General features: G+C 46.7%; 1 protein-coding gene and 1 pseudogene across 11 annotated transcripts in view; one reads left to right on the top strand and one right to left on the bottom strand.

Annotated features, from left to right (window-relative positions):
• Positions 1-16,951, bottom strand: part of RGS6 (regulator of G protein signaling 6) — a gene marked incomplete at both ends in the record, with an annotated part of 483,564 nt that overhangs the window by 119,151 nt on the left and 347,462 nt on the right. The window lies entirely within an intron of this gene.
• LOC308439926 (14-3-3 protein sigma-like) lies at positions 15,464-16,212 on the top strand (annotated as a pseudogene). The gene has a single exon. The product of its transcript is annotated as a 14-3-3 protein sigma-like (transcript).

Genomic DNA, 16,951 nt, shown 5'->3' with positions numbered 1-16,951 from the left:
GGAGCCAGTGCACCTTTGTGACTGCAAATGGAGGGGGAAGGGGTAGGGGTACATTGTTGAGGGGGGAAGGGATAACATTTCAAATGCAAATACAGAGTATCTAATAAAATAAAAAAGAAAAGTTAAATGCTTGGGGTAGGAGGGAGCGGTATGGGGGTGTCCTGCAGAAGTGAAGTATAGAGAAGCTAGGGGAAGTAAGGCTGCATTCAGTGATGTGCAGCCTCATTGGAAGCCAAGCTTCTGGTCCTCTGCACTGAAGGGGGCTTCCTGTGTGCTTAGAAAGGAATCCCAGTGACTCCAGCATCCTAACTTAACTAACAGAATGTACAGGGGGCCTGAGCTCAGTGAAAGTGGCCTGTCAGTTGGGGAGGAAGCCTGGGTTGAGGGATGTCTATGTAACCCTGAGATCTATGGTGGCCTTTTGTATGGAGGGGTCTTGGGGGTCACTGGACATACAAGTCTGGATTTTCAGGGAGAGAGAAGGCTGCAGGTACTGGTCAGGAACGTCTGCTGTGTTAGAATGAACCTTAAGTTCCTAAGAAATGAGTCTGGGCAAAGTCACCTTTGGGGGTCAGGAGAAAAATGCAGAAGAGGGGAGGGGCCTTGGAGGGAAGCCCATGTTTTATAGGCAGCACAGATGGTAAGGGAGCCCAAACTATCCATTCTCAGTTTGGAAACCTTCCACCTCCTGGAAGGGTCCCCAGCATCCATCCATCCACCTTCTGTGGCTTAAGCTGTGACCATGATGGTGACGAACAGAAGTGAGAAAAACAATAGAAGCATCTGCCAGGCCCTCTCTGATCACCCCTGCCATCTCTGCCCTCCTTTCCTTGTTCCTGTCTTGGTTCAGGGGAAAACCCATGCTTCCCACCATTGGCAGCATCTGATACTGCAGCACCATGACCAAGCTGAACAGACAGCCAAGGATTTCTGTGCTTCCTTCTGACTTAAAACAGCTTCAGATTTGCTTCCTGACATTTCTGTAATTAAACCACAGCAGGATCCCTGAAGCACCTTGGCAACTGGGCCGATGGCCTGTGGTGACTCACTGCACGGTGGCCACTGCTTCACAGTGGACATGTTCATTTAGGCAGAGAAGAAAGTTTAAGCTCTAGATTTTAATGTACTGTTAAGACTTATGACCAATCCTCTGTTCACACTGATGACTATAGATCACAAGACAAATGCCTTTGGTTCAGGGAACACATGAGGAATAATCCCAGAAGGGGCAGCCCTGGAACTAGGCAGGGGATGAAGTCAATCTAAAAATTATTTCAAGTTTTTTCCTCCTGCCCCGTTTCCTCAGTGCCACTCCTGCCCCAGCTGCTGGTTGCTGGATTAGATGACTACAGTGAATAATTCAAGAAATTGCTAGAGCTAATAAAGGAAATACCCCAGGATCCAAATAATGAGTAGGGGTGAGAAGGGAAGAGGAGGCCTGGTGAGGACAGCTGCTGTAATGACAGAGTTCACTGGCTGCCACAAAACACATCGTGGCCAAGTCTGCTGTTCATTCTGCTCCGTTGTCTCTCCACGACGGTGATGGGGGTGTCTTTAAGGAGAGGCAGCCCTGACTCCTCATATCATCCCTCTACCAAGGCCATTTTGCATTTCATCACATCTATAACTCATGATGACTGAATAGATAATGTTAGCCCAAATTAACACCCCACACTTTGGTGCTGCTGATAACTGCTGGTTTTCCCTGGGGACGGTGCACTTGGTTATTGCTTAGGGCCATGTCTGAACATAGGTGCTTTGGCCAGCACACTCATTGCAAATCATCACTGTTTACATGTATGAAAAGGATGGAAGCCAACATACAGTTTCGTTTTGCACTAATTGAGACCAGATCTTGATTTATCAGGAGCCCATTCTGTCTGGCTTGATTCTTCTATGGTGTCATGGTGGAATCAGATCAAGCTCTGAGACAGTGGTAGAAAGCAGATGGATTGTGAGGGTCTGGGTGAGGCTGGTTCTGATCAATATAAGACAAAACCGGTAGCTTGTTTTCTAAACATTTTTGAAGTAGTTGTGATAACCATATCGATGACTAGCCCACCTTACATAGAGTAGCTGACTAGAGCTTCAGACTTGGAGTTTATTAAGAATAAAGTTGTATGTAGTTTTGAGTAGTTGTGATTAGGTCCATCTGAATGTTCTTCTACACATGCAAAACGACAGAAAAAAATAGTAGTGGATTAAACAAGATTGATGTGTATTTGGTAAACAAAGTCTGGAGGGGGCTGGATGGGTCATTAGAGATCTCTACCCCATTGCTCCTTTTTCATCAGCCAGTGGTTGATTTCCATCCTCAGGGTCACTTCCTAAAGGAAAGGAAGGAAGAGACAAGAGAGAAGAAGGAAGGAGAAATAGAAGCAAAGAAAGACAAGGAAAGGATATCCTTCCCAGGTGACACCCCCTAGAGTCTCACCTTCTCCTACTTCCAATTGTGATAGAATAATGACTCTCAAACTGTCCATGCCCCAGTCCATGAAATCACAGGTGTGTTACTTTATTTAACCAAAAGGATTTGCACGTCACTGATTACAACCTCAACTGATTGAAGTTTGTGACAGATTGTGACAGCAGCAACAGGAGGACATTACCACACATCCTGGTCAGAACATGGTAGATCATATGTAGCCTCAAAGGAAGCTGGGAAAGTCTTTTAACGGAGGCAACAGTGAGTTCAGTCAAACATGAGGCTTTCTTAGCACTCAGGAGGGAAGGAAAGATGGCTTCTGGGATATGTCACAGCAGACCACTTTGTGGGGCTGTGACACGAACTGAAGTGTCCCTACATTCAGGAAACAGAAAAATACTCTCAAAATAGGACTGGCAATGTAAGCAGTTTGCACACACACAGCAACTTTCAAAAGTTTTGTGACGACAATGGATTTAGAAAGATTACAATTCCTCTGGCAGAATACTTCCAGTCTTGTGTATTTCGGCCCCAAGTCACTAATCATCTGCGGATGCTGGTAGGGTTGGCTGAGCTCAGCTGTGATGTTCAGATCTTGAAATAGGGCTCTGAATTTGAGATTAACTTACTGTCAGCTATCAGTAAGGTGTTTAGTTCCCAAATTTTCTCTTGTTAAAGAGAGAGCACAGGATTTACTTTAATTCTTTGACCCAGTAGAACCCAAGGTCTGATGGGGTTACCCAGGGTCTATTATGGAAAGCTGTCAGTAAAACATGCTTTTGGCTCATCATTGATGCTTAAAAGAGGTTTTAAAGTTTTAATGATCTCTTTTTTTTTTAAATGAGGGGCTGAGGATATATCACAGTCTATAAAGTTCTCACCATATACGCATGAAAATCCGAGTTCAACCCCCAGAACTTGGGTAGAAATCCAATTATGGCAGCATATGTTTATCCCAGCATTAAGGAGGTGGAGACAGTTGATCTCAAAGGTCTCTGAATGGTCCAATATACTCTACTTAGTGAGACTCAGGTTCTAATGAATGACCTTGTCTCAAACACCAAAGTGGACAGCTCCTGAGAAACACACACACACACACACACACACACACACACACACACACACACAGGCTTTTGTGAATGAATGGAGGGGTGAATGAATGACTGCACAAATGTGGGACCTTAATGGATGGCAACAGGGTCTTATTCATTCACTCAACACGAGAATATTCTGTGCTCTGTAACACACGTATGTTTGTAGTACTCAGTGGGCTCACAACATTGTCTGTCTTAGACATGAAATAACAATGGTCCTTGAGTGCACTGAAGGCCACAGTGTGTGCATTTTTGATGGTCTATAGGACCATGGACTCAGCCCCTGCATCAACCGTGCAGGAGGTCTTGCTTGAGAACCATTTGCTATTAGCTAGATATGGAAAGGTGGCCATAGAGAATGAGAATGGAGTGTCTTAAAAACTGCAGAATCTGGAGACAGTTTCAGCAAACACTTACACAGAACTTAGTGTTTACCAGGCATCGTTCCAAAGAATGTGTGTAATAATTCATATGGATAGCCACCTGGGAAAACAAGCATTGTCATTCTTCCTGTCCGTGACGATGAAGAAACTGAGATGAAGAGGTTGTGTGAGTTGCCTAAGGTTGCATAGTCTGAGGTAAATAGCAACTGGAATTGACACTCAAGCCATTTTGGGACCAGAGCCAGTACTTGAAGTGAGTTGTTTGGCATGGTTCAGAGATGACCCAGATAATAGCAGAAGATACCGTGGAGGAAACAAACAAGGCTGGAAGGGACCACAAAAGAATTCTAGACATCCTACTTGAGCTTCCTTCTTTCTTATTCAAGATCTTCCCAGCTGTCTTTTCTTTGTTTTCTGGACTATCCTTGCCCAACTAGGAAGAGGGGCTGATGACTCCCCAACTGCCAAGGAGAGGAAAGCAGCATCTGGTTTAAGTCCAGGCAGTGCCTGAGAATAGGCCATACAAAAACCAGCCAGGCTTATTGGGAGACTTCCATGCATCACACGGAATGGGCACATCTCATGAGAGGGCATGGGTCACGTGCTACATCCCAGATACACACAGAGATGGCTGTGACAGTGTCTCGTATTTCCAGCCTTAGCTCCCAGCAGAACTCCTCAGTCAAAACTTTATAATGAATACAAGATATTCAGACACAGATGGAGAAAACAAATAGAAAGTATCCCCTGTGCTTTCTTCTTCCTAAATCAGAACGGGAACCTCCAAGACCCAAGCCAGAAAGCCCGAGAACAGTGGTTCTCAACCCTCCTAATGCTGTGACCATTTAACACAGTTCCTCATATTGTGGTGACCCCCAACCATGAAATTATTTTTGTTGCTACCTCATTACTGTAATTTTGTTTCTGATATGAATCATAATGTAAATGTTCTTGGAGATAGAAGTTTGCTAAAGTGGTTATAGCCTACAGGTTGAGAACCATTATCCTAGAGGAAGGAAGCCTAGACAATATCCTAGCCCACCACCACCACCACAAAAGAGCAAAATGTGGCCAGTCCAGTGATCCATGTAGAAGAAAGACATCAACTTGATTACTCCTTCCTGCTTGAGTCCTGGACACATATGGAGGGACACTGGAAAGCAGTGAGATACCATGCAAAGAATCAGCATGTGGTAGAGGAGAAATAGGAGCCCAAAGCTGTCTCCACTACTGTGCAGCACATGGGAAGTGTTAGATCAGAGCCCTGGACCAGTGGTGACAGCAAGGAGAACCGAGTGTGCACATACAGGTCTATCCAGTCTGCAGTCTTTCCAGAGACAAAGTACAGTCACTATGGGCTGGTGGCATGTAAACCACCTCACCTGTTGGATTCTAGTCCCTGGTGTGATGGTCCTGGGACACAGCCTTTGGGTGAGATCAGGAGGGAGAAGCCCTATGATGGGATTGGTGTTTTATAAGGCCTGGAGGAGAACAGAGGTCTCTCTCAGCCTGTGAGGACACAGGGAGAAATCAGTTGGCCACCCTGAGGCCAAGGAAAGGGTCTCACTAGATATTGGATCTGTTTACAGCATTTTAATCTTGGAATTGCTACCTAGAGTTGGGAGAAATAATGCTTGTTAGCTGGTCAGTCCAGTCTGTGTATCATTTTTCTTCATATAGAAGTAAGTAAGACAACAACCGTACCCTATTCAAAGACATAGCAGCTTGCCGATCTTATGAGCCAAATGCGGTCCAAAGGTTCCAGGGGCTGAGTGAGGCCTTGAAGATGCTCATGCATCTTTATAACATATTCTTAGCGACCCTCTGCAGCCTGGTCTAACACTTCTGCCCACCTGACTCCTTGAGTTCCCCCACACATGGGAGGTTTCTCAAGGGGTGTCCTAGGCTTGGAATGATTCAGAGTTATCTCCAATGAAAAAGCCAAGGGGTTTCTCCAAGTGACCACCTCTCTTATGACAGATCTAGTTCCACAAAACCCTTCCATTCTGTGGGTTGTCTCAGTAAGGCCACTGAACAACTGCCATGCTAACTTTCATGATTCTTTGCAACTGTCACATCTGAGATGATAATCCTGGCTACGTAGAGAGCGGGATGTGCAACTGCGATGCAAAGGAAGAGGGCATCTTCCCAGTTGTCAAGGTGATGGATGAGGACACTTGAGGAAGATACAGGATGGTGGAGACCAGAGCAGAATATCATATACAGACAAGGGACGCAGGCAAGCACTGTGGGCAGTGGGGATACCAGAACCCCAGTGGAAGCACTGGAGGGACACACCAGGAGTTGACAAGCCCAGCAGCCATGGGCACTGGGAACACACCCTCACTTTGCATCCTGTCACATGGTAGAGAGCAAATGGCCTGGTCCATAAAGAGCAGAAACTGCCGGTGCTTGGTAAGATCACTATCTCCACGAGTGTCCGGCCTTGGGATCTGAGTTTGTTCCCAGTTTCCCAGAGGTCTTCCAGGGCTGGAGATTTTGGCTGCTGTACACAGCACACCTCTATTTATTTGGATCCTAACACCTAGACTCGTTGTTTCCAGTCTTTCCACGTAGACTGTAAGTAACATCCTTACACGCACATCCTGTCCTGAATTCCCTCTTGCTGTCTGATAGCAATGTATTGCACCGGTGTTTAATAATCGTGCCCTGCATGCTTGATGCAACACTTGCATACCACCATTCAGGCTGTTCCCAGTGCTCCCAAGTCTCCCCCTTCCCACCAAGTGAAAGAGGGTAACCCACGGGGGAAGGAGGAAGCCCAGGAGAGGCCTGAGTTAAGGAGAGCACAACAAAAGAATGAATGGTTCTTTGGTTCCGTGCTATTTTCAGGGCCCTGCGGAAAACCACGGATGCTAAGTACAGTAGGGGATTAAAGCGGTGGTTCCCATGTGTAAGAAGCAGGTTTAAGAATCGGCACAGGAGACCAAGCTGAATACATGATGTAGATCAGAAACTAAGGCTATAGATGGAATGCCTATACCCTCCCTGGTGAGGGAAACACATATCTGCAGGCGCTAGACACCCGCTGGGGCCCAGGGAGGGAAGAGCTAAGTAGCTGGAGGAGCTGGACGTTGCTAAGTGAGATTGGGGCATGCTCGCTGGAAATCATGGTTTTGGGATTAGTTAGCAACAGTGGGGAATGTGTGGCCATTTCCTAGCTTCTCCTACTCCTCGGGGAGGAGATTCAGGTCTGTCTGGCTTCTTCTGTTTCTTTGCCCCACCTTCACCCTCGCAGAAAGGCGGTCCTTGATAAGCTGCAGCATCCTGGGGCTCATAGGAAAGTAAATTGAGAGGCAAGGGTGCACTTTCACAGTTGTCTGGAACCAAAGGCAACCAGCTTTAGGAGCCACCACAAGGGGGCGGCAGTGATCACTTGTCTGTTGGCAGATAGAATTCTGCACTAAATGTCTGTAGACTTAGTAACAGATCAATCTAGAGAGGGCTGAAGGTGTTCACAGGGCCCTGCCTTTACCGCTTACTGCATTTGATATTCAGAGAGTGATTGGAAACCAACAAATACGAGACCACCATCACTCCCTGAGTAAAACTGATTTTCAGAGATCTTCCCACTTGTCTGTCTTCCTTTCAATCCTCCCCTCCCTATGCCTACTTCCCATAGCCCTCCCTCTCTATCCATCCATTCTTTCCCCCAGCTAGCTCCCAAGGGTGTATTAGGCTACCTGTAATCTGTACATTAGAAATGCCATGCCCCTCATCCTTGACACCTTTATGCTTTCTGAAGCCCCAGTAAAGCCCCAGTATTTCTCTCGTTTCTACATCATTTCCACATGTTCTGTACAGTAACTGCACAAGAATCATTTGGGTATTTAGTTTTTATATTAAAAAATCCATTGTGTGGGTGCACACACGTGTGTGTGCATACATTTGTCATAGTGCATATGTGGAGGTCAGAGGACAACTTGTAGAAGTCTGTTTTCTCCTTCTACTATGTGGGTCCTGAGGATCAGTCATGGGCCATCAAGTCTGGCAGCAAGAACTTTTTACTCACTAAGCCGTCTGTGGTCTTGGATTTTTGTTATGAAGCAACAGATACAAGGGGAATGGTGTGTTTCCCTGGGTTTTATAGTGTGTCTTGCTGTTTATCGGCTGTGTGACTCTGATATACAGCTGATCATTTACATATACATATACAGCCATATAATCATTTAACCTTTTTGGAATGACACCTTTGTTATGAAAGGGTAATGCCATTTATTTAATTCTGAGAATTATAGTCAGAACTTAGTCAGATAGGTCAACTCTGAGAATTATTGGTATAGGAATTATTTTCTTGTTGCTTTTTGTTGACAAAAGACCAAGCCAAAGCAACTTAAGAAAGGAGGGGTTTGTTTTGGCGCACAGTTCTGGAGTACAATGCAGCATGCTGGGGGACTTACAGTGGCAGGAACTGGAGGCAGCTGTTACACTGTATCCACAGTCAGGGAGCAGAGGATGGTGAACACTGGTGCTCAATTGGCTTTCTGTTTTCATTCAGTCTGGATTCACAGCCCAGTGAGCAGTGCCTCTCACATTTAAGATGGATCTTTCTCCCAGTTAGCCTAATCTAGAAGCTCCTTACAGCCATGAACAGGTATTTATGTCCACAACGATTCTAAATCCCATAATGCTGACAGTCAAGATTAACCATCAGATGTGGTAAGAACTTAATTATATGATAAATAATTAATTAACAGCAAATGGAAAATATTGTTTGCAACATGAAATTTTGAGTACACTATTACCTAAATGGCCAATGCTTTTATTTTAAACAAAAGTGTTCATTGTTTTTGTTCATGCAGAAGTTTATTTTAGGGAAAAGCTAAATTGGAAAGTGTAGGTAAATAAAAGAAATAGAAGTCACATGTAAACCACCTCCTCCCAGGGGGTCTTTTCTCTTCCTTGAAACTTCTTTGTTTTTAATGCTCCTGTAGTAGTAGATAATCCCCATCTCTGTCACTGAAATAGATTCCTACTTTGTTTTCAGTGATAAATGGTACAGAAATAAACAGGTACAATTTTCTCAAATGCCCCATGATTTCCTTAAGATAAACATTGGGCAATGGAATTTCTGAATTGATTTTAAGTCTTTGGAATAAAGTTTATGAATGGCCTCCAAACTGTGCTAAAACAGTCCCCCTTTTCTCTCAGATCCCTGTCCCCACATCCCAGCCAGGTCTGTGTGCCTGTATTCTTGATTTCTTTTGCCCTTCTCACTGGGAAATATGATAGCCTTATATTCAGGAACATGACCATGTTAGGTGAGTACCATTCATAGAACACAATGTTCTTCTTAGGCCCCTGAGCTAAATATTTGGTCACCAGCCTGTGACACTCCAGAATGATATCTGGGGCCTTTAGGAGGTGAGGTCTAGCAGGATAAAGCTAGGTCATTGGGACTGTGCCCTTGCAGGGGTAGAAAGCATGAGCCTCTTCTCTGCACTTTCTGGTGACCCTGAGATGGGCAGTCTCCCTCTTCCCATGCTTCCATTATCAAGTCACATTGTCATGAAACCCTCACTGCTTTTAAATTAATTACCTTAGGTGTCTGTCACTGTGTCGTAAAGAGTCCCTCAGCACAGTGGATTTCGAAGTAGAAATTTAATGTACTGTGTCTTCAAGTCTGTCCAATCTTTCCTTGATGGTTTCTGCCTTCGACACTGCACTTCTAACAAGGGCCCTGGCTTATGGTGTATATGTGAAGAATGATCTCTGAGAGGATGGATTGAACCTTCTGTCTCTAGAATTAGAGATGGGCTGTTTAAGTTGTGAGGAGAAGACAGATGGCCAGCATTCTCAGGGAGGCTGATACAAGGGACAGAAAGTGGTATAGAAAAGTGAAGGTCTTAGAAACGGGACCGATTCTATCCAGTTCGTAGTCTTGTTTGTGATCTTCCTTCCCTAAAAGGGAATCTTCTTCAGCTGGTATTACTCACCAGTTCAAAACACAAGGGAGACTGCCTGCTTCAGCATGCCTGTTCAAAACCGTCTCTAGCCAGACTTAGCCATAGGCCCCACCTTCCCTACTGCCACCAGGTCATAAGCCAGGCTTCTGTTCTTTGGAGTCTTGCTTTCTCTTTGTGCGTTAAAACAACAAAAATGTATCTCCCAGATCAAGACTTCACTTGTAAATCTTGTGTAGGCAGAGCTGGCCTCTCTGGAGGTTCTGAGGAAGTCTTTTCTTCTATCTTCTTCTTCTCCTTCTCCTCCTCTTCCTCCTCCCTTCCCCTCTTTCCCTCTCTCTTCCTCCCACCTCTCTTTCTCCTTTCTCCCTCTCTCTTCCTCTCTTCTTTCCCTGTCTCCCTCCATCTCTCTGTCTGTCTCCCTCCCTTCCTCCACCCCCTTTCCCTTTCTTTCCCCCCCCTCCCCCATGGGGCCTGTGGTCATCTGCATTGTTTGAGGTTCTCAGTCTACACATGTGTTAGGCCAGTCTGCCTCCATCATGGCCCGGTGCCCTCCATAGCTGTAATAATTGACTCTTTGATATGTGTTTCTTTGATACCCTCCAGGTGTGGTCTCACTTGCCTTCGTGAGGACACACCATGGTATGGGTGGGGCCCTATTCCCTGTTCCAAACACAGTGAGGGCTAAGGTCACCCTACCAAGAACAGGAGATGCTCTATATTTCCAGAGACAGTTCATAGGTCAAGAACTGAATGTTCACTCATTCATTCACTTATTCACTCATTCATTCATTGCCAAAAGGAAACATAAGACTTAACTCTCTCACCAGCTCAACTCTATCCTGTAAGGTCACATCCCCAAAGCTTGGCCTCAGACTTCTCATTTCTTTAGACGTGGTTTTCCAGGATTGCAGATAGTGACAAGGGATCACTAGATTACCCTGCTCCTCCATTATGGCACATTATACAGTCTCTGACACCTTTATTTTATCCCTTAGTGTGACCCTCATGGTAATCCATGCAAATATAAGAATTTCATGAGGATCATGTGACTTCTCTAGGAAGCACCAGTCCCATTTTCCAGATGACAAATTGGAGTCTTGTCCCTCAAGCACACTGAGAGTGGGTAGAAGCATTACGAGGGTGGCTACTCAGAGTTTGGTATCAGCAAGGGGTACCAGTGAGGACCACCTCCCCCCCACTGCTTTGCTATTGTAGGAAGAATACCCCACTCTAGGAAGAAGTTTGTGTTGGTTCATGGTTTCAAGGGGTGCACATGATTCATCACGGCGGGAAGGCATGTCACACGAGTGAAGCAGATAGCCTGGACGTCTCATATCTCAGAAGACAGGCTAGATAAAATATATATAGTCTCAGATCAGAACCACAGGTGATTATAGCTCTCAAAGCTCACCTCCAGGGACCCTCTGCTTCCAGCCTGGACCCAGACCCCGAAGGGTCTACAACCTCCTAAAACTGCCAGCAAAAATGACCAAGTGTTTACATCTGTGTGTTGTGCTGTGCGGGGCGGTGGGGGTGGGAGTGTGTTTATGTCCAAACTATAACATCTACAGGTTCTGAGAAGGGACACACAGCTTTATGTCTCAGATCCTGTGTTGGTCAACCTCTTGAACCCCAGAGGCCAGGAGAAGGGACACACAGCTTTATGTCTCATGTCCTGTGTTGGTCAACCTCTTGAACCCCAGAGGCCAGGCAGACGTGGAGGTCTCTGGAGGGACAGCATCACCCATGGAGCTGAAAGTCAGGAGAAACAAACTGCCCCAACTTCAGGCCAGTGTCTCTGGTCCCTGTGCAGTGGGAAATGGGAGTCGTCTCAGTGTGGTTGGTACTCTTGGGTGGCTCTTCTTTACTACTCTGTTCTCATATGAGACTGTTCAGTGTCACCTCTCACTCAGTTTAAAATATGCAAATGATCAGGGAGATGGATCAGTAAACTGCTTGCTGCACAAGCATGAAGTTCAATTCCCAGCATCCACATAAAAGATGGGTGCATGGTATAAACCTATAATCCTAGTGTTGGGAGCTGGACACAGGAAGATTCCTAGGGCTTACTGGCAGGCTAATTTAGCTGCATCTTTGAGCTCTAGGTTTAGTGAAGGACTCTGCTTCACAAAAGAACGTGGATAGCAGTTAAGGAAGACATCTCGGGTTGGCCTGTGGCCTCCACACAAGTGTGCACACCCACGCGAACGTGTATACACACTATGCAAACGATCACATTTTGTTTGCGAGGTAAACGTGACCCTGTCCCCTGTCTATACCAGGCCACCCAGACCTCTGTGCTGCCTGCCTCTTTCTGAGCTCCTTCGTCTCTCCAGTCCCTTCCCTTCTCATGGACTCTATCCAGCCTTAGAAATTACTTGAGCTCCCCACACTGCCTGGAGTGGTTTCACGGAGAAAAGAGATTCTTCACAATTTCAAAAAAGTCTCAGCATCCACCCTGCTTCACCCATCTTTTTTTTTTTTTTTTTTTTGGCAGAAACAGCCTTTTGGTTTAATGTAGAAATGATTTAGGTTTGAGTGAGGTCTTTGCTTCTGCCCACATTCTATACTTTGAGTAGCTCTTGGTATGCAATAAACAAAACTACCACACGGGGGCACTGTTGTCTTTGAAAGCCGCTTAAGTTTGCGAGCTTTCTAAATGGACTGGGATCTAGGATAGTGCTATTGATTTTGTATTTTGCTTAAATTAATTATCATTGACGTTCTGAAGGCTGCTTGACTTCTTGGTTCGAAAGGTACAGATCTGAAATCTGTTTGATGTCATTTATAGTATGTTCCAGAAGCCAGAATTGAAAGTCAAGGGAAAAGTGGTTATAGTCACTTGTGAGGGTTTTTCAAGTGCTCCTGGAACTTCTGGGTGTATGGGTAAAATTAGCGTGTCAGTTGTGAAGGTCCAGACGTTACAAAGGAAGGAATGTGGGCAGGCAGGAAAGACGTGTTAGAGGTTACGTGACAGTGGGAGAGGAGGCAGGAACCAGGAGGCTTGACAGAGTGTCAATTGGTGATTAAAGTAGAACTGTCTGCAGACCATGATGTCAGGAGACTGCTGAGCAGGGCCTCAGTTTCTCCTGCTTGTGCAGACCCTGATCCCCAAATCTTCAGCCTTTCTCCATGGGAAATGGTGCTAATTCTTGCTGGCCGACAGGGCCGAGCTTGGGCTATCACCAACTCAAAGAGCACAACTGTAAATGCATAGAGAGAACTGGCTGTAAGAAGGTAGCCATCCTTGGGCATTCTGGGAACTCATGGTCCAAATGCTATGTAAGTGAGCACTGCAAAGGAAACACGGGGCAGTCTCCTCAGACAACTCTTCCTGGATCCCATAGGTGCTGAGTCCCCGCCCACTAATACTCCACCCACAGTGTTCAGCTGCATCGGAGCATCTGGCTCCAGCCTAGTGCCCAGCACCCAGCAGGAAGCAGACGCTGGCTGATTGAATTAAGAACTGTGTGTGCACATGCACACGGGGCTTCCTGTGGGGCATCTGCTTTCAGCTGAAATACTGATGCTCACTTAACAGGATTTGGACTCTGGTATTCTCGTGCCATCAGACTCTCACAACACAGGCAGCCTGAGTTCAAAGCCTGACGTCATCGGTCATTATCAGATACACAGGCCGGGGCAAGTTTCTCAATTCTCCATTCCTCCTTGCTCTCACTTAATGCTGGCCTTAAATAGCATTTTCACAATTATTTTCTAAACTACAAATCTTGCAGGACTTCTTGCCAGGTATCAGGATCTTGGCCCGTCCAGGCTACTCTGGTTCTGGTGTCTGCTGCAGAAGGCTGGGGGATGACCCTGGGCTAGCCACTGCTCTGCCCCCAGGACCTCAGACAGAACCATTACTCGGCAGAGGCTCTGAGTGCCAGAGAAACAGATTACCTCGCTCTCATCTCATCCAGCCACTGGCCATTTGCTAAATCGCCCGGTTTGATATGGGAGTGTCCTCTTGCCCCTTGTTGGCGCCAGCCAGGCTTCTTATCGGGACGGTGTGACAGCTGCAGGTCACCCAACCACTCATGGTGTGCATCTCAGCAGATTTGTCCTTTGTCTGCTGAGATTCAAGGACAGGAGAGAGGAAGAGAATGAAATCAGGAAAACAAGGCAGAATAAAACTCAAGCTTAGAGGTGTCTTCCAGGTGGGGTCAGTGACAGATACGTGATTGCCCAGTGTCACCAGCATTTCAGAGAACATCCATGAAGGTCCTCTCTTCATGACCTCGCTCTGGCTTTCTTCTTTCCTTTCTCAGTTCTATTTCCTGGTAAAGAGGCTGCTTGGAGTTTAGCAGTGGCAGTGAATGAGCATGTCATGTCTGTCCTGTAGATGTCTTCGATGCTGCTGGAACTGGTGGAGAAGGGGTGGAGGGGAGCCAGGGAATAATTGGAAGGGATAGCTTCACCCATCCTCCCAACTTCAGGGCTTAACTCACCTAAGATGCTCCGGAAATCGTGGCTCTGGTGAACACAAATAGCCTCCAGCTTCTGAGCAAACCTTCGGCACAGAAGGAGGGAACTTGGAAGGTCCTTCCGGCTCAGAGCACCGTGGGCATTGAGCTCTCACAGGCTGGACGCATGAGGCTGACAGGCAGAGGGACACTGGATTGCTCTGACAGCAGACTTTCCGTGGACTTCTGAACCCTTCCTAGTCCGGAGGGCTGTCCCATTTATGAGTCTTTCAGCACTTAAATAAACTTTGTTAAACTCATTTCATCTGAAGTCGTTTCTCTTTTACCAGGGGAAAAGATTCACTTATCTGTTGAATTTTCTTAACCCGAGTCTTTCGACTGTGAACTGGAAAGGACCTCGCACTGGCTTCTGTGCCATTAATTTTAAAGAATGTTTTACAGAATAGATCCAAGTGTACCCTCCACATATGTGATTTGAAGACTTCGCCCCAGTAAAGCTGGAAACAACTTTGTAATTTATGCTCTTCTTTCTACTACTGAACTATTCCAAGTTGGTATGTACCAAGGACTCCAGAGATGCAGGCTGGTACAGGGTGTGTGGTCCGGGACAGGTGCCCTGTGACAACCCAATTCTCTAGGTATTGCGATCTTTTCAATTTACTGTGAAACTTCTGTTTATTCAGCTTTCCACAATGTCATCAGCGGCAAGGAGCCCATTACCTAATGCATCTTCTCCTCCCTTTATCACCACACTGTGAAACTTAACACACTGGCCGATCCCAACACTTTGCACTTTCCTTGATGCTGGCCTGATGCAATATCTATTTCGAGAAAATAAACCCTCAGTCCACAAAAAAATGTCATTCAGCCACGAACTAGCATTGGAAAATGAGGAGTTTTGTCTTACATCTGGGGACGGTCCAACATGGCACATAATGGGATGGAGGCTGTCAATCAAAAGACAACCAGACATGCCTTGCAAACATTGTTGGATAGATGTTGTCACTTTAGATGGTATCTGGGTCACCCTCAGCTTTTCGAGGATACACTGGAATCCCATAGCAGTACCAAAACATGATTGTTTTGGTCATATTAGCATATAACTATAAATATTGAAAAAGATCACTATAATTTTTTTTTAAAGGCAGAATACAGCATTAGTCCCAAGGCAGCCAGTCCACCCATCTGTCTGTCCATCCTCGGAGTCATGGAGAAAGCTAGTCTGATCCAGAAGGCCAAACTGGCCAATCTGGCCAAACAGGTGGAACTCTATATGGGCATGGCAGCTTTCATGAATGGTGGATAAGGGTGAGGAGCTCTCCTGTGAAGAGTGGAACCTGCTCTCCGTGGCCTAATAGAGCGTGGTGGGCAGCCCGCGAGCAGCCTGAAGAGTCCTGTCCAGCACCAACAGAGGAGCAACGGGGGGAGGGGTGTCTGAAGAGAAGGGCCCCGAGGTGAAAGAGTACCGGGACAAGGTAGAGACCGAGCTCAGAGGTGTGTGCGACACCGCGCTAGGCTTGCTGGACTCCCACCTCATCAAAGGGGCTGGAGAGGCCGAGAGCCGCGTCTTCTACCTGAAGATGAAGGGTGACTACTACGGCTACCTAGCTGAAGTGGACACTGGCGATGACAAGAAGCTCATCATCGATTCTGCCCAGTCAGCCTACCAGGAGGCCACGGACATCAGGAAGAAGGAGACGCCGCCCACCAACCCCATTCGCCTGGCCCCGGCCCCGAACTTTACTGTCTTCCGCTACGAGATAGCCAACAGTCCCGAGGAAGCCATCTCACTGGCCGAGACCACCTTGGACGAGGCTATGGCTGATCTGCACACCCTCAGTGAGGACTCCTACAAGATCAGCGCCCTTGCAGCTGCTGAGAGACAACCTGTCGCCGTGGACAGCTGACAATGCTGGGGAAGAGAGTGGTGAGGCTCCAGAGGAGCCCCAAAGCTGAAGCAGCCTGCGACCTCCCCATCACGCTTTGCCCTTCTAGTGAGGACTAAAACGGAGTGGGACTCTGCCCTTCCCAAACCCTGAATGTTTCGCCACACCTTGGAAGGCTTTTTGGAAGGGGTGCAGCCAAGCTGAGGCCACCAGGGCTTGAGATCTCACTGTGCAGCTGTCTGATGGGTGTTCCCAGCCCTTCCTACTCCTGTTCTCTGCACCCCAACTTTCTCCCACCTGTCTCCCCTTGTGTCTCCCTCGGGCACCTGTTGCTTCTGGATCCCAGGAATAGAGGAGGTGTCTCACCCCTGTGGCTGAGAACTGAACTGTGGCAAGGGTGTGTGTGTGTGTGTGTGTGTGTGTGTGTGTGTGTGTGTGTGTGTGTCTGTCTGTCTGTTTGTCTGTCTGTCTGTCTGCCTGCCTGCCTGGCAGTGTGAATGAGAGGGAAGACACGTTTTCTGGGCATGACCATGTTACCACTCAATAAAGTTGCCCTGTGGCAAAAATAAAAAACAAAGCAAAATAAAACAAACAAACAAACAAACAAACAAAAACAAACACACAACATAGGACCTGGAGAGGTGGCTCCAGGTATAAGAACTTCTCCAGAGGACACAACTTCAGTTCTCAGAGTTCTCAAGGTGACTCTCAACTGTCTCTAACTCCAGCGCCAATGGTTCTGATGCCCTCTTCTGGTACTTTATGGTACTGCATGCACATGGTGCACAAACATGCAGGCAGAACGCTCG

Source organism: Micromys minutus (assembly GCF_963924665.1).
Source record: "Micromys minutus genome assembly, chromosome: 1".
NCBI lineage: Eukaryota > Metazoa > Chordata > Mammalia > Rodentia > Muridae > Micromys > Micromys minutus.
Note: the sequence above shows the minus strand (reverse complement) of the source record. Positions and strands in the feature narration are given on the sequence as shown.